Source organism: Manacus candei, unplaced genomic scaffold, assembly GCF_025592945.1.
Source record: "Manacus candei isolate 608988 ecotype Guabito, Panama unplaced genomic scaffold, ASM2559294v1 h1tg000048l, whole genome shotgun sequence".
NCBI classification, from domain to species: domain Eukaryota; kingdom Metazoa; phylum Chordata; class Aves; order Passeriformes; family Pipridae; genus Manacus; species Manacus candei.
The window spans coordinates 13,167,302-13,185,342 of record NW_026138096.1 but is presented as its reverse complement, the minus strand read 5'-3'; the positions used below and the strand labels follow the sequence as shown (position 1 = coordinate 13,185,342).

At 48.3% G+C, this 18,041-nt stretch overlaps 1 protein-coding gene across 1 annotated transcript in view; it reads right to left on the bottom strand.

Annotated features, from left to right (window-relative positions):
* ADRA1D (adrenoceptor alpha 1D) overlaps positions 1-18,041 on the bottom strand; it is a 45,759-nt gene that overhangs the window by 5,276 nt on the left and 22,442 nt on the right. The window lies entirely within an intron of this gene.

The window sequence follows — 18,041 nt, the reverse complement described above, 5'->3', positions numbered from 1 at the left end:
TTGTCCACCCAACCCCTATTAAGTTTTTGTGGAGTTTCCCCGTGGTTTTCTTGGTGAAAAAGCTGGAGATTTTTTTACGGAGCCAGAAGATGTCACTGTTGCTCCCGCGTGGCCTCAACACTTAGCATTCCCCCCTCAGATCTGAAATAACTTTCTGAGTCAGCCTTAATTTCTTTTAATTTTAGCTCTGGATGACAAATTGTGCCATGTGACCGAGCATTAATTTGTATTTTAGTAAATAACATTAACTCCGGATATCATTATTATTTTCCCCGAGCTAAAAAGCCTGGTGTCAAAACAGTAAAACAGGTGCCAGGAGCCAGAAATTCGTGACTGGTGCTGCATTAAAGCTCCCCAGGCTGTTTTGCTGGAGGAAAACCATCATCCATGAAACTCAGAGTGCTGGTTCCAGTAAAACTTCCTTACACCCATCCCTAAAAAGTGGAGAAATTACAGTCAGACTTAACATTAGGTATGTGGGCTATTCCATCATGGGGACATGAGAGGAGACAGACAGATCCCAGCGTTTTATGATGGTTGGGCAGGGAAAGCACAGATGTGGCCATGCAGCTTAACCATCTGCTGAAGGCCAATCCAAGCCAGGTTGGAGTCCATGCTGGCTGTCAATATGTGCTGAAGGAGGCACTGAAAAAGGACAGGAAGCAGGAATGACATCTCTGTGCTGGGAATACCCAGGGGCTTCATGGAAATCAATGGCATTTGCAGCTTAACGTGCAGCTGCTGGTGGTGTAGTCAGTGGGTTTGAACGGAGCAATAATCACAGAGCCACAGAATGGTTTGGGTTGGAAGGGACCTTAAAGATCATCTCATTCCAATCCCCTGTCTTGGGCAGGGACACCTTCCACTATGCCCACTTACTCCAAGCCCTGTCCAACCTGGCCTTGGACACTTGCAGGGATGGGGTAGCCACAGCTTCTCTGGGCAACCTGTGCCAGGGCCTCACCACCCTCACAGGGAAGAATTTCTTCCCAATATCCCATCTAACCCTGTCCTCTGGCAGTTTGAACCCCCTTGTCCTGTACTACATGCTCTAGTAAATAGTCTCTCTCCCCCTTTCCCGCCATCTCCCTTACACCAGGGTTAGCTTTTGTGGAGGCAATGACCCCACCTTGGTTGGTCTGGATTAAAGGAGTTTGTTCTTTCGGGGAGAGTGGTGAGATTTATGAGTTGGCTCTATGCTGCTTGAATCACCACATCTGATTCTAACCCCAGCAGAAACTGCCTCCTGAGTGACAGCCAGGGGCTTCTAAACCCCCCAGGGGTGCTGGGACCAGCCCCCCTTTGCACTGCATGAAGCATCTCCTCCATTTTCCATCTGACCATGGCTTTGAGCCATCCCCCATTCTCACCCTGCCCCCATCCCACCACTGTGGACCCTCAGGAACCATTGATGCTTCAGGCAATGTGTTTCAGCCATGGCTTTCCAAGAACAGCATCAATCCCTCTCCTCAATCTCAGGTCTTGGCAACAGTGGATGGGTTTGTTTTCCTGCCCAGACCCACACCCTATCCATTCCCTATGAAGACAGGCTGACAGAGGTGGGGCTGTTCAGCCTGGAGAAGAGAAGGCTTTGGGAAGACCTTAGAGCTCCTTCCAGTGCCTAAAGGGGCTCCAGGAGAGCTGGAGAGGGACTTTGGATAAAGACCTGGACAAGGGGAAATGGCTTCATACTGTCAGAAGGCAGGGTTGGATGGGATACTGGGGAGAAATTCTTCCCTGTGGGGGTGCTGAGGCCCTGGCACAGGTTGCCCAGAGAAGCTGTGGCTGCCCCTGGATCCCTGGAAGTGTCCAAGGCCAGGTTGGATGAGGCTTGGAGCAACTTGGGATAGTGGAAGGTGTCCCTGCCTGTGGCAGGAGGTTGGAACTAAGTGATCTTTAAGCCCCTTCCAACCGAAACAGTTCTATAATTCTATGATGTTTTGATTCCACTTGGGGACCAGCCTCTACCCAGAGCCCTGAGCTCTCTGCAAGGTAATCCCTGGCTCTCAGCCCTTCAACATCACATTGTCCCAACTTGATCCTGCCATAGCTCTGCATGTTTGGGAGCAAGGCAGGTGAAGGACTTCACTAAAGATGTAATCCTGCTCATTCCCTTGTCATGGAGAGGCTTCGTGCCTCAGTTTCCCCACGGGAGAAAGGGGCTAATTTCCCTGAACTCTTTCACAGTGTTGTTGTGAACCCTGTTAGCAGCACACTGGGTTCTCAGAGGAGCTGCAGCTTTATGCAGCACTTTTTTTAGCTTCAAGAGAGAGGAAAAGAAAACAAAAAGCTATGGTAACAAAGCAAATAAAAGAAGGGTCTCTTTTAAAATTCAACTAGTAATTACTGCTTGAGCCAGGCTACTTAAGAGATTGGTGCTTGCTTAAACAGCCTGTTGGTTTGTTAAAATAACAACTTATATCCAGAGTTTAGCGGTTCATTGCACAATTCAGCCTCTGTACTACGTGCTTTGTCTTTTGCATCCAGATACAAAACACAAATTGAAAAGAAAGAGAAGCCATGAATCGTCTGAATTTCAACTTTGGCCGGTTTTTCACCCGCTAGAACCTCGTGTACATCTGAAGACAAGGGGCTCATTACCATCCTCATTGCCATGCAAATAAGCCCTTGCAAGGGACGTGTCCTGAGTGCAGCCACAGTTTCCCCCATTTCTTTGCACTGGGATGAACAGAACTAGGCAGGGAGTCCCCAGAACAGCTCCTTGGCTGGAAATTTTGTACGTGCTGGAGCATCAGGCTCTTCTGACGGGCCCTGGGAGGCTGCACCTAAGGAGGGGCTGTGAGGTCTTATTTAGAGAGTGAGTAAAGAAATTGAAGTCTTGCTTTCATGTACGTGAATATGCAACAACATTTTGAGAGAGGGAGCATTTTTGGGCTGGGGTTTGTCAGAGTTACTATATAAGAGCATAAATGTTAGAATGTGTGGAAGACAGTATAGAGTGGTGGACACTTGAAGAGCTCAGGAAACACAGAAAGATGTGTCCAAGGTCCAGAAATAGAAAACAAGAGTAAAAGATCAGGAACAGCAACACAGAGTGATGCACCAGCACTTTAACCTGACATCTCAGTGTAAGAGAATAGGGCAGTACCAAAGAACAGGAATAACAATTGTTGTAGGACCTGTGGCACAGTAAAACAGTGAAACCTGGTCTTGTTTCAAAAAGTTCTTCCTATTCACTCAAAATCAGCCCTCTGGGCACCTCTCCTGGGCATCCAGCTCCACACTTCCTGGCAAAGCTTGGTGTCCTTTCCAAAGGAGGAGGCTGTGACACCCACCTTGGGGACATCCACCCTTTGGATGGTGTTGGTGTGGAGGGCACTGACACCACCCACAGTATTTGTGCTGGGATCCAGCACCCCCCTGCCATGCTGGAGCATCTGGGACCCCAGAGCCCTCACAGGGAGAGGACAATGGAGATCTGGCTTGTTCCTGAACAGGGCTGCTGCTTTTGGGGGTAGTGTTCCCAGCAGGGAAGCCTCCATCCAACCCAACCAAATCCACGTGTGAAAAACACAGAGACAGCCTGGGGAGTAGGGGCAGACCTCTGAGGTGCCCCTTCTCCACCCTGGATGCCTGCCCAGTGATTCTCCCTCTCCTGGTGGATGGAGGATCCTGGTTGTACTTCAGTGCAGGATGCTCCAGGTAGGGTGGGACGCAGAGCCTCATCCTCTCTATTTTCCACTGCCTTGTTGAGAAGGCTCCATGTCAGCTTGTGGAGATCCTGAAGAGGACTTTAGCTCCTTCTAATAAGCAAAACCTTCTAATAATAATGCTGGGTCCATTTGAGGACTTTATCCCTTTCATCATTTTATAAAAGGTCATTTTGCATCTTGGCAGAATCTGAATCCTAGTGATAGAGCTGGGTCTGAGCAAGGGTTGAAGATCCTGTTGTAACCCTAAATAATTGTCATCAGGACTATCAAGAAATTAAGAAGGCTGCAGTGAGCTCAGGGAAAGCCTGTTTGCACCATGCAAAGTGACTGAAGTCACAAGCTAAACACGATCTGAAGATTAAATTTCATTTTTTTTTTGGTGGTTTAAAATTTGAGGCAATGAAGTATGTGCTCATACTTTTTTTTTTTTTTTTCTAGTTATTCCTGGTCACCCTGCTCATATTTGGGAAAGAGGCAGCCAGGTATAAATGTCTGGAGGCACAGGCATGCTCCCCAATGCTGTGACATTGTGTAACGGGTGACTGGTGAATGCAATTTCTCCTCCATTTATCCAAACACATATCCCACTTTTTTTGGGTTGTTTGAGCTAGCACAATCTCATAATCTTTCCTTGCCTGCACTTCTCCACCCTGCCCTCCCCATGACTCACTCGAAGGTGATATCACTGGATTGTTTGGAGAGTTGCTGGTCCCAGAGTTCAGTGCTTAAAAAATAAAGCAAAACAAGAAAAAAGACAAATGCACGAACGAAAATGGAGCCAGTCCAATCTAAATTCTGGCCCTGGCTCCCAGTACACAGCCAGAATCTGTGAACAGGCTTGCTTTCTGCTGCAGTTGGCAAGGGCATCTTTGTTTTAAAAGGTCCCTACTTTACAGCATGTCCTGAAGAGTCCATGGCACAGAAACACTGCAGACGTGAGAGCAGGTGGGAAAAACACAGTGACAAAGTCATACCCCACTGCTGTCCCACCATGAACTTGGAATTGCAAGGACCAGAAGGGCTGTTCACACTGACAAGGGTGTTGTTGTTGCTTGGTCTGGACTTTGTGTCAGAGATGGGCTTGGAAAATAATAAAAAAAAGATCTGCCAAGTTGCCAACCGATCTGTTCTTGAGTCAGGAAGCTGCAGAAATCCATATATAGGATTAGCACTGTGGTGGGGACAGGTGTCTTATTGCTCAAGCTTCTCCTGAATGTGGCCTCAAAGACTTAGGAGGGGGTTAAGGACTCCCTCGGGGTGTATCAGAGGAGCAAGTCAAGAGAATAGGAAAGAGTATAGGAAAATCCTTGATACAGGAGGTACTGTAGCTGCTGAAGCTCACTGTGGGCTCTCCTGGCCAAAGAAAGAGTCAAAAAAATCACAGAATCATTGAATGGTTTGGGTTGGAAGGGACCTTCAAGATCGTCTAGTCCAACCCATCTGCCATGGGCAGGGACACCTTCCACTAGGCCAGGGTGCTCCAAGCCCCATCCAACCTGGCCTTGAACACTTCCAGGGATGGGGCATCTACCACCTTCCTGGGCAACCTGTGTCAGTGTTTTACCACCCTCACTGTAATAAACTTCTTCCTTATATGTGATCCAAACTGATACTCCATCTCTTCCCTCTTTTTCTCTCACAAAGCAAATTAATTAAATCTATTCCAAAGTAATCACTAACTGCCCCTTTCTGCTCATTACACAGCCTGCCTCTCTCCTTGCCAGATCCTTCCCAGGCCCCTGTGATGGCTAATCCCTTTGATGCAGGTCCAAGCTATGGGAGAGCAGGCTGGATACCAGCGAGGATTTCTGTGTGTGACTGGGAGCCTCAGATTCCGACCAGTCTTTCCCAGCCTGCTCCTCCACCCTCTATCGACCACCTCCACTGGGTATTTGCAGGCGTATCAGGGTCCTTAGAGGGTTAACACCTCCTTGCAGCTGGTGGCGTGCCTTGGAGTGATGAGGGAGTTCACTGCCCTCCCAGGATGGATCCAAGAGCTGCTTGGCGCAGGGAGGAGGACAGCGTGTCCACGGCGGCTCCGGCGTTTTCCCTGGAGGACGATGGCGTTGGGATATTGGGTGGAATTCCTCAGGCCTGCGAGCCTTCCAGCCGACCCCATAAACAATGTCACAGATAAGCAGCAGCTTTCCAGTGAAAGCCCCGACGAGCTGCCTGTGTGTCTCTCTGCGCGTAGGCACTGCCTGCCTGCTCCAATTCCGCACCCTGAGCTGGCCCAGAAGAAAAGCAGGGAGAAGCCACCACTCCTCTGCTCATTGCTGACCCTCTAGACTGTCCCAGATTGTCCCAGGCCATGGCTGGAGAGGCCCTGGCCATGCCAGAGCCCATGGTGGGGTGTGCACATCTGGCATGTGGGGTCCTCAGGGAGTGGGTGATAAGACTGTGGTGTGGTGGGGGTCAGGGAAGCTTGGTTTAATCTGGGGTGTTTGCAAAGGCAGGAGAGATCAGCCTGAGGGGTGTCAAGGGCTCTGAAAAACATCAGCACTCTCAAGCAGGATCTCAAAGCTGAGGTCTGAGCGTGTTTTGCCTGTCTGCAAGAGAAGGATAATGCAGCAGAGCCTTGTTCTGATCATTTGCTGGTCTAATCCATGGCCCCCAAACCTGTCCCCCCAACCTCCAGGAGTGTGGTCCTAGTGATGTCTCCAAAGCTTTCCCCTAAGTTGCAGCACATCAGTAGGACTTTGACTGAAATTGCCCTTCACTCCCCTCAAAACTCACATTGGAGCTTTTCTCAGGGCAATCCCGGGAATCTGGACCACTGGTGGGAGCCGTTGCCATGAGGATGTTTCTGAGGCATCAAATTTCCTGAAAACTGTGGGTCTCTTATGTGAGTCACCCAACTGAATTTAGGTATCTGAACAGGTCCTTGGGCTCAGTGGTTTAGATGATAAATCTTGTGGTGAGAATGGAGTGATCCATCTCGTCCTAAGTGTAAGCCTGTCCTGGGCAGATGGATCACATCATGTTTCAGATGATCCTGGTTCATGGGCAACCACATCACGGCAATCCAAAGTTACACCTGAATACCTGATGGATTTGACCCTTAGAGAATCTGGTTGTCTGATCCTCTCTGAGAAGCTGCCAAAGCTTCCCGTGCATTAGTTTCTTTCCTGTGCAGGACAGGACTTTCACCAGTGCAGGGTGACAGTGAAGAGCCTCACAGACAGATCTGCTCTATTACCTGACAGAAACCTCACGGGTAATTTCGAGGCTTGGATTGCACACAGTGTTAATTTGCTTACCATGGTCCAGCCAGACCCCTCCAGATAAATGTGGTCCAGGGAACACTTCGCTCCAGAGACCACCCTCAAAAGAACATGAAGACTTGAATGTGCAGCCCCCCCCCAGCGCTGTCCCAGCAGAGTCTGCACCCTTAACAACCTCCATATGCCCCTGTGCCACATCACAGGGCATGAAATGCAAAGCATCTGCTTCAGACTGCAGATCCACTCTGGTGGGCTCCCACACACAACACCCCCAGCTCTCCCAGAGATTCACAACTCCACAAGAGAGTAACTATGTGGTAGGACCACGGGGGCACTGCATGGGGCACGAGACAGGCTTTGGGCAAGATCCTATAAAGTACTTAGGCTGCTCTGGTCTGCTCTACAGCCCTCGTTCTGGGGGGCTGTGACCATAAACTGGCTTTTTCTCCCCTATTTTCTTATTTTTTTAACAGCATAGTTGACGTCTAGTAATTAGTTTGATTCCTGGGCAAAGGGTAGCTAAACTTGTCATTTGTTGGATAGCATTGGGAATGTGCTGATGTGACTTAATTGTGGACAGGTGAGGGGGCTCAAAGAAGGTTCAATCACAGAATCATAGAATGGTTTGCTTTGGAAGGGACCTTAAACATCATCCAGTCCCACACCCCGCCCTGGGCCACTATCCCAGGTTGCTCCAAGCCCTGTCCAACCTGGTCTTGAACACTTCCAAGGATCCAGGGGCAGCCACAGCTTCTCTGGGCAGCCTATGCCAGGGCCTCACCATCCTCACAGGGAAGAGTTTTTCCTGATATCCAATCTAAACCTACTCCCTGTCAGTTTGAAGCCATTCCCCCTTGCCCTGTCACTCCAGGCTCTTGTAAATAGTCTCTATCCATCTTCCTTGTCAACTCCCTTCAGGTACTGGAAGGCCAAAATTAGGTCACCCCAAAGCCTTCTCTTCTCCAGGCTGAACAATCCCAATTCCATTATGTGCCATCTTTCTTGGGAGGGCACTGAGCCCTCATTTGGGGACTCACAGATGAAAGCAGCAGCAGCAAATTCCCAGAAGGTCATTTCATTCACTGCATTCTGCATCCAAGGACCCGGATGTCCCATGCACAAAACTTCCTTGCCCTGAATGGAATATACAACCTTCCATCTTTCATGAGAGATCTCTAGAGAAGAAAGTCATGCTTAAAATAGAGGAGTAACTAAGAAATTCTGGCCTGATGCTGCAAAGGGGTTGATACCACAGTCTGCAAGGGGGAACTGTACCAGCAGCACACAGTGGTGTGAGAGGTGCATACTGTCTGCCTGGATTTCTCCAAGGCTTTCCACATGGTTTCCCATAGCCTGCTGGAGAAACTGATGTGCCATGGTCTGGACAAGTGGTCTGTGCAGTGGGTGAGGAAATGGCTGACAAGGCACCCCCTGTCAGGGAGTGGCAGCAATCTGCTCCTTCCTAAACTGGCAACCTGCCACCAGTGGGATCCATACTGGGCCCAACGCTGTTTAATGCCTTCATAAGTCACCTGGATGCTGGGATCAAGTGCATCCTGGTGAAGTTTCCTGATGTTACCCACAGGAGTGTGGAAATGGACGCTTCAGAAGCGAGGTCCACCCTGCAGGAAGACCTGCACCAACATGGGCATCACCAGCAGAGAGAAAGAAGTCGTAGTCACACTCTGCTGAGGCCACACCTGGAACACTGTGTTCAGTTTTGGTCCCCACTATGCAAAAAAAGACGTGGAAAGGCTGGAGCGGGTCCAGAAAGGGGCCACAGAGATGATCCAAGCACTGGGAAGCCACCATGTGAGGAAAGGCTGATAACTGAGTTTACTGAGCCTTGAGAAAAGAAGGCTGAGGGGAGGCTGTAGCACCGTGCAGCTACAAAGAAGTTGTGACTCCCTTTTCACATGGAAAGATGAGGGGCAGTGGGTACAACTCACCCCTGGGGATGTTCCTACTGCACACAATTTTTCACCACGACAACAATGAGCCACTGGAATGATCTCCCCAGGGAGGTGGTGGATTCCCCAGTGTTTGGCACTGTTAGGATTCAGCTGGACAGGGTGCTGGAACATCTTGTCTGGACTGTGCTTTTGCCAGGAAAGGTTGGACCAGACGATCCCTGAGGTCCATTCCAACCTGGTGTTCTGTGATTCTATGAGTTTTTCCTGCTTCTTTATTTTCAACAGGAGTTCTGTGGACTCTACTTAGGCAGGACTAGGCAGAGGAAAGGGAAAGAGATTTTGAAACAAAACCTAGGCTTGGATACTGCAAACCAAGCTCACTCTGTAATAAATCTTTTAAATGGGTAAGGCAATGCTTTCATGAGACAATCACAGAATGGTTTAGGTTGGAAGGGACCTTGAAGACCATCAAATCCCTGTTATGGGCAGGGACACCTTCCACTAGACTGCACAGAGGGCCTGATGGCCCCAAGCTTGGTGTTAGACATTGTCCTGTCCATGCCCTCAAACCAAGCTGTCCATTAACTGACCTCAACACTCCCCTGCCCTGGAACAACCTTTTTAGCTGCTTGGTTCCTCTCCAAGAAGGGCTGGGCAGCAGATTCAGGACACAGGCGGTGCTGAATAGAGCAGGGTCAGCAGGAAGATGGTCTTCGAAATTAGTCACAAAATTAAAGAGAAGACAAAGATGTAGGATTTTTGCATCTGACTTTTAGTATGGGCTCCCTTAAAGGTGATATTTTTTTGCATTGTTTCCTATGCTTGGGAAAGATAAATGTGTATCCAGCTGCCTGTTCCTTAATGATTCACAAATAATAGCCTGGCTGCAGCCCCCAAGGGGACTTGAAAACAAATCTTAGAATCATGAGACTCAGCAAAAGGACATAAATAAAATGAGGAAAAAAAAAAAAAAAAAAAAAAAAAAAGCAAGGATTGACCAGTCTGACAAATCCAAAGGGAGACATCAGGAAGGTCCTTATTTACCAGATGCAAATGAAGAAAAAAATAGTCTCCTGAGAGAAGGAAAAAATCAGGGTAACCAATTCACATGTCAAGAGCCCTTGTGTTGCTGTCTGAGCAGAAAGGAGGCTGGAATCCATGTGCTGATGTGAGAGACCACAGCGAGACTCCTGCCTGGATGGCTCAACAGAGGAAACACGCTTGGGGCAGCCTTTAAAAAGAAAATTTCCATCTGGTTCAGGATGTGAATGGGCACAATGGCCTTGTGGGGTTGCTAGGTTCCCTCCAGGGCAATGCTAAGCTTGTCGTGCCGCTCAGAGAGGAGCATTCCCGTGGCTCTCCATTCTCCAAACGGGAGCATCCCGTGCTGCGTCCGAGGCTGGGGGTCCCTGCTCTGCACGAGGCACCTCAATCACATCTCTGGGTAGCACAGTCAGGGTGATCAGCCCTCAGAGAAGGGGAGCATTTATGGGTGAGCTGAATAACACCGTCTCAGCTGGTGTAAGCCATAAGTAGGATGGCTCCTGGGCAAAAATCCAGCCATAGGCATTGATTTTACACAGGTAGATAGTGATAGGACAAAGGGGAAATGTTTTTGATCCAAAAAAAGGAGAGACTTAGATCAGTTACTGGGAAGAAGTTCTTCACTCAGAGGGTGGTGAGGCTCTGGAACCAGTCGCCCAGAGAAGCTTTGGGTGTCCCATCCCTGGAAGTGTTCAAGGGACAGGTTGGACAGGGAGCAACCTGGTCTAGTGGAAGGTGTCCCTGCTCATGGCAGGGGATTGGACTAGATGGTTTTTAAGGTCCCTTCCAATCCAAACCATTTTGTGATTCTATGGAAAACTGTTAATCCTCATAATTTTTTGCTGCCTGGCTCCCATACTCTCTGGCTGTCCATAAACCATTTACCAGGCCTTCATGGACTATCAAGATCTGGCAACCACAGTTTGAGAACTGCTGTTCTAGACTACTTCTTGCATTTGTTGACAGTGGCACTTTGTGGTGAGCCCTCCAGCTGCCTTCTGCTGTGCAACTCCTTTAACAACTTCCCTAAACCTCCCTTTGCAAGGAACTGCTGTTCCTCAGTGACTGCTGCAAACAGAAGCCTGGCTTCCACTCACCTCCAAGATAAAATGTCCCTTTCCTATCAAGCTGCCTCTTCCACTCTGGTCAGAAACATTGGAAATGCACATTTTTTTCCAAGCAAAGGAGTAAGCTTGAGGAATCCTGTAGAAAAGGAATGGTGGGGAATGATTCTCAAGCAATCCATCCAAGTCTTGGAAAAACCACTGTGTTTGCTGGGTCGGACCCAAGACTACTCTTTGTTTTTCCAACTCAGAAGTTCTTTTCTCTGCGCTTGGTTTTCTAAGAATGTGAACTCACCCGCCCTGTCCTGTTTACAAGCTCGTAAATATGTAGATCAGATCTGGCTGCAGGGTAGGCCTTGGAAGGGCTGAATCCTGCTGGGAACACATGGCATTTCATGTACAGCAAGGCCAGATCTGAGCTGGACAGAGGAAAAAGGCAATTTTTCATTGGGCCCAACTCAACTCAGGAAAAAAATTCCTTACTCAGAACGTGATCCCAGACCTCAATTTACAGCTCAGGGTGAGCAGAACTCACCTTGGGCGGGTGAGTGTTGCCAGGACCCGAACACAGGTGACACCACTGAGCTGGAAAGATGCCACAGTGGAAGGTTTACTGACTGGTGGCTGATTGCTGGGAATTCTGGTGGCTCCCAGCCTGGAGAACCTTCCAGCGGCGGGATGTCAGCGTTTGGAAAGCACACTATCAGGGGGAAGTGTGGGAGCTTCCTCAGCACATTTCCACTGTGCCAGTCCCGAGGACATTCTGTTTATCTCAGGGCTGGGCAGACAGCACGTCACTGGCCACGGAGCCTGGCACTGCAGCCTGTGCCCCCCTCCCAGGCCTGCTGGCTCCCAGGGATCCTGACCAGCATCCTCCAGAGAGCTGCACCGCCAGACACGGGCGCTGTGGCGTCACGGAGGAAAGGGTGGGGGAGAAAGGATGGGGGGGAGGTTGATATTTTCAGCTCTGGTGAAAAACTGTGACCGGTTTCGCAGGCTCAGGAGGGGCTATTCGAGACCAGCCAGCCAGCTTCTGATTTCTTTTCAGGCTCAGAGGGGAAAATCCTCCAACGCCTGCCCTGTTTCCGCGCTCAGCTCCAAGGCACAGCCCTTTTGGCTTCAGCTTGCATGGAAAAATCCACAGTTTCTCATCGGTCGCCTTCTCTTTCTTTATATTTTTTTTTCCGCGTCAAGGAGGGAAACTTTAAAAAAACTAAAAAAAAAAATTGTATTTCCGTCTTCTCCCCCAACCTGGAAATATTCAGGGGAGATAGCAGAGAGTTGGTCTGTCTCGGCCCAGCCACTTTTCAGCTGATATGAAGCTCTAAAAACATTGCACTTCAAAAAGAGACATTTTCCCCCCCTCTCAGAAAACAATGGGTCAGTGGAAGAGGGCTCCAAAAATATAACAGGAATGGTGAGATAACAACATCCTCATCACTCCCAACAGTTCCTGAAGCCCTTAACTCGAAGGGATGAGGTCCCCTGTTCAATGCTGCACTGGTTGCCTGTGCAGGATCCCTATTACTCAGTCCTTTCCACCATGTCCACACGGAGGGTCATGTCATCTGTCTGATGTGAGTAGCAGTACACAGAGTCATAGAATCATGGAATGGTTTGGGTTGGAAGGGACCTTAAAGACCATCTAGTTCCAAGCCCCCTGCCATGAGCAGGGATGCCACCCACTAGATCAGGTTGCTCTTATCTGCAGTGATGTACTTAAGCCATGACTCTTTGGGTACAGCAAACAGGGACAGGACAAGGGACCAGATTTCACCTGAGGGGCACCCAGGCTGTTAGCAGGGACCCTGGGATGGCTTTGGCCTGCACAGGGTGCAGTGGGTAGCAGAGGTGAGGGATGTACTTGCATGGAGATGCCTCTTTGGGAGGGTTTGGCTATGGTAATTTGAAGTATATGGCTAAAAATTTGACCCTTTTGGTCAAAGGTTGGAGCTGATGATCTTGGAGGTCTTCTCCAATCTAAATGAATCTGTTAATGATGACGGGGTGACCAAACCTAATCACGTGCAATGATATCAAGACCTGACAGAGAGAAGGGATGACAAGCCCAGAAAACCCAGATTACCAATGTTTTGTGTTACCTGAGCAATCCACCTGGATGTCATGGCTGAACAGAAAGTAAAACAAGACAAGAGGCAAAAACTGACTGCCTGGTTGTCTTATCCAGGCCTGGTTGTCTCATCTGGGCCTGGGACAAGCACTAAGACAACGCTGGAAGGAACAAGAAATGTAGCAGCAGACCAATCACCATATCATGGTGGGTTTGTTTAAGCTTTACAGCCATGTGGAGTTCTAAGGAGACATTTCAGGAGAGAGAATGCAAAACCCATGCTGTGTTGCCTGGTTTAAATGCCTGCACAGGGCAATGAGGTCTCTGCTGAGGAGAGATGAATGTCTCAAAGTGCCTCATTATGGTGATGAGGCTCATTCTCCACTGACATGCTTCCTGCACCATCTCAGCCCTACCTCTAGTTCTTTTTTAATCTCCGAACCTGAAGGGAAAAGATGAAGATTTGCATTCAGTTTTGATGGCAACCTGAGTACCTCCCAGGAGATATCTGTCTGCCTTTCGCCTTTTCATGAGATAAACAAGCCTCTTTGCCTCCTGTGCTCTTCATTCACTGCTCAGAACTAATATACATGGGATATGGAGTGCACTCCCTGCCTTGATATGGGCTTCACTCTTAATTAGCTTTTGGATATGCTAATTTTGCATATTTAGTTCTCACTGCAGGGAAGTGACCTTAAGAGGACCTTCCCCTCCTCCTTGGGAAACTGCTGCTTTTGTGGACACCCTCTATCAAGAAAAGAATCATCCCAGGAAATTATTGTCTTCTCTTCTTCCGTCATCACCAAGTAGTTTCTGATTTGCCACCTCCCTCTTAGGGCACTTTGATGGCTTCTCATGTTGGGGAGACAAAAAACCATTCCATATATAGCTTGGTTTGCCTGTGCCCTTCCACCAGCAGTGCTGTCTAAAGGGAGACAGTCTGGGGGTCCAACGAGGGGCTCGTAGGGAGTTCCCAGGATGTCTTGGTCAGCAGGTCTTCCAGCAGAGTTGTTCAGTCTTATCTCTGTGCAATGAATTTATGGCTGGGTAAGGAGGCTCCACACTTGCTGTGAGGCAGGACTGAGCTTGCCTTCAATGCAGATCCCCTACAAATTGCCTCCAGATATTCAAAAGAGCAAACTTCCCTGGCAACTCAAACCATCTGTCTCATAAAACACCGATGATATGCTTCTTCAATACCATCAACTTGCTTGTAATTAAAGACAAGTATCTTCTGCTACTGGGTGAAGCTAAACCATGTCATGATCCCTGACATAAAGGTCATGGCACAGATTTTAAAGGTAGTTACACACTGAACTCTCGTTAAAGTCATGGGCATTAAGCATGACAATATCTTCTGAACACGAGGGTCACCAGTATCAATCCCAGTATTGCATTTATTGGCAATAATGTCAGTTCTGGATCAGTATTTTTGTGCTCACCCTGAACAGTAGCACGTGGGAATATTGTGGTGAAATGGTTCCTTGGAGGAATACTTTTCCTTCCAGGAACAAGTTGATGACTTGCTCTTACAGTCACCTTCCTCACTGAATGACTCTCAAGGCTGTTGGCAAAAAGACATGTATAATCCACCTAGGAGCAACGTGTCATTGAAAATTAACAACAATAACGCATGCTCAGATCATAAAAAAGCCAAGAACGGGAACAGATGAACCAGACCAAGAAGACTGAAAAATGTAGGTTGCTCATGTGGAAAATCATGTCCCTTTTGAGTGCCCACAGTGCAGAAAAGAAGTCAAGGAGACAGAAAATCCTCTAAGGAGCTCTGCAAGACAACATGAAGGTCTGGAAAAATCAACTTAGACATGAGATTAAAGGATCTTGATCTATTTGCATTATCCAGGAGAGAATGAAGCAATTTGCTCATGCATTGTAGTGAAATACAGGGGAAGCTGCTTCTGACAGCAAACACATCTTTAATCTAGCCAAGAATGGGGGAAAATTTAAAGGCTTGAAGTTATAGTGGCATAAATTTACTCTGGAAAGAAAGCAGTCATCTGTGATAGCAAGGATATAAAACAACTGAGAAAAGCATAACTAGAAGCACGGGCTCTCCATTATTTGCAGTCCTGAGTTAATGCTGAGTGTCTCTCTGAGAAAAAAAACCTGTTTTTGAGTAATGGGGGAGTTCAAGAAATCCTTAAGGAGGTGCTTGGGGTTGCAGGTGTCTGTAAATCACAGTGGATCCTCGGAGAAGTTCCTTCTAGGCTTGCAAACTCCTCTCCAAAACGCAGTAGGTCTTCAATACAGAACTGTAAAAATTATCCTGGGTCTTAAAACATGATAAGGGCCAGAACTATTTAAAAATCATTTTGCCTGCTCCGGAAACTGCTTTAATTAGGAAAGGCAGTGACCTTTATTCCCTGCTGTAAGTTCTTTCCCCGCGTTCGACACAAGTGTGTCTACATTTCTACGCATTTGATCGCAATTAGAGGGACTGACAACGATTCAAACATCTGTGTCAAGGGGTTTAATTTGAGAATAATGAAGGTTTTGCTTGTTGGGGATCATGTCAACATTTAATTAATTACAGTGAACTACAGTGCTGATATTTGAGAGCGCTCAGTCTCTCTGCACCCTCACACGCAGAGCTAATATCCTTCAGTGCGTCAGTAATTACCCAGAGCAAACAAAGCTGGAAAGAAATAAGCACCACAGAGGGTTTCCTGGGCCCTGACTCTCAAAGCAAGCTGACACAGATGCCAAGGTCTTCAAGGACCTTGTGGATGCCCTGAGCCAGATGTGAAGAGTCATTCAGGTCCCAGCAGCATTAAAGCTGCATTTTTTTTTGTGCTGCTGAGGAAATCAGTCCGTGACATTGAGGGTAGATTAGATAGCAGGAAAGAATTCTTCCCTGTGAGGGTGGTGAGTCACAGGCAGGGGTTGCCCAGAGAAGCTGTGGCTGCCCCTGGATCCCTGGAAGTGTCCAAGGCCAGGCTGGATGGGGTTTGAAGCAACCTGGGCTAGTGGAAGGTGTCCCTGCCCATGGCAGGGGGTTGGAACTAGATGATCTTTAAGGTCCCTTCCCACCCAAACCATTCTATGATGATTCTATGACATGCTAAAGCTGCTTTGCAGCTCTGGGCACAGCTGGTGGGGGCAGCCTGGGGTGTCCTTGTGCTGTTTGGTGTCTAACTGCTAATACTGCCTTGTATTTGTGGGGCACACAGCCCACCTGGGAGTGGTTCTAAGGACCCCTAAGGGAGCTGTAACAGCAGATGTTTCGATGCAAGACCCCATGAAAAAGACCTATTCTAATAACATGCCTTTTTTCTGATCTATGAGCTTTCCCTGTCAGTCCAGCAGAATATGCATAACCAAGATCAAGAGAAGTAAAAACCCTCGAAAAACTAAAATGGCTTATTATAAATAAATATCTCCCTTCTCCTTCTAACACCTCATGCTTTCTTCTGGGAAGACTTTCTGAAGATCCTCATCAAAATATTCCCTGTTCCCTGTCAGCCAAGCAAATGGCATCTGCTGCCAGTGCCCCTCTTCTGCCCTTTCATCCCTGTGGTGATGCCTCACTCTCACAGGGACAGGTGCCAAAGGACACACACTTGTCCCTGGCCATGCCCAAATGAGGAAAATCAATCCCAGGGCAGCCCTGCCTGCAAGCACTTGGCAAACTCTGCTGGTTGCTCAGTGGCACCGGAGTCCCACAATTATCAGCACAAGGAGCTGGGAGGTTTTTCATCCCAGTGCTCCCATCACCTGGCATTGCTCCTTCTCCTGCTGGTGGGTAGGTGACTCCCTTGTTTCTCCATTCCCTCCAGAAGGTTTCTCTCCCTAAGGTGTTTCCACCTTATTTCCTTTTTGCTCAGCTTTCCTGTTTTCCCTCAAGGAGGTTATCTCAGCCCCATGAATATAAGCCAGAGAGAAAGCAAGGAAACTGCCCTCAAATGTCTCTCAGGGTGACAGATCATGACCCTTCCATGCCTAGACATGTAGATCCATGCAAAGGGACATTGTCACTGTGGCCTTTTCCACCTTCAGCCAAATCCTTTGACTCCAGGTGTCAGATACCCTGACATGGGCTTTCTCATAAAGAAGTTCTCAAATCCCATGACCGTAGCACAGAAGCATCTGGGATATTATTTTATCCCACCTGCAGGTGTGATTTCAGTGATCACCACCTTGTTTCTGTCCTTGAGGGGCTCCCTTCCCTCCTGCTGGCCCAGAGGGGATGGGCTGCTCTCCTCTGTGACTTGGTTGGGGTGAATGTCACCTGGACCTCTCCCTGCAAGGTGCTGAGGGCAACCCTTGAGGGATGATCCTTTCAAAACCTGACTGCTCTCCTCAGTCAGACTGGGGAGCAAGAGCTGGTCCACTTTCTAAAATAAAATTGATATTAATAAAATATAAAAAAAAAAAAAATCTGGTGAATTGGTCAGGACACTTTATGGGATATAAAAGAGAGAGGCTGAAAGCCTGAGTGTGAGTGTGGAAGAGCAGTGCCTGGAACCTGAGACTGATGTCCTTGTGCACATCAGTAGAAGACTATGAGAGAAAAGAGATGGCTCTTTTTCAGCAAATATCTTGAAAAACGCTGCAGGCCAACAAACACATATTCCTAAGTGCCAGCTCTCCAGCTGGAGCTGCAGTGCTGGATTCATCCTGGATGGCTGGAAAGGGGATACATGAAGCTGTGAAAAATCACACGCAGACTGTTAAGCTGAGGAGGCAGTGGCACCTCTGAGAGGCTTTGCAGAGACTGGCCTGGCCATGTATCCCCACTGCCTCCAAGCCACCCCTGCTGGGGAGTGTCTTAATCAGTGTAATTTATTCCCAGTGTACCTTGGATGCCGAGCTCTCTGTTGGGATAAGTCTGATGACACACAGAGTGACCTCCTGGCACTTGTCTCCAGAGGAAAGCAGATTAGTCCTCTGATCCCAGCTCTCCCACATGTACATGCCAATGGATGCTGCCTCCCAGTTATGCATCAGGCCTCACAGAATCACTGGGATGCTCTGGTTTGAATTTCAGAGGCCATGACCCGAGGTAGCAGGAAATGGGGCAGCAATTACTG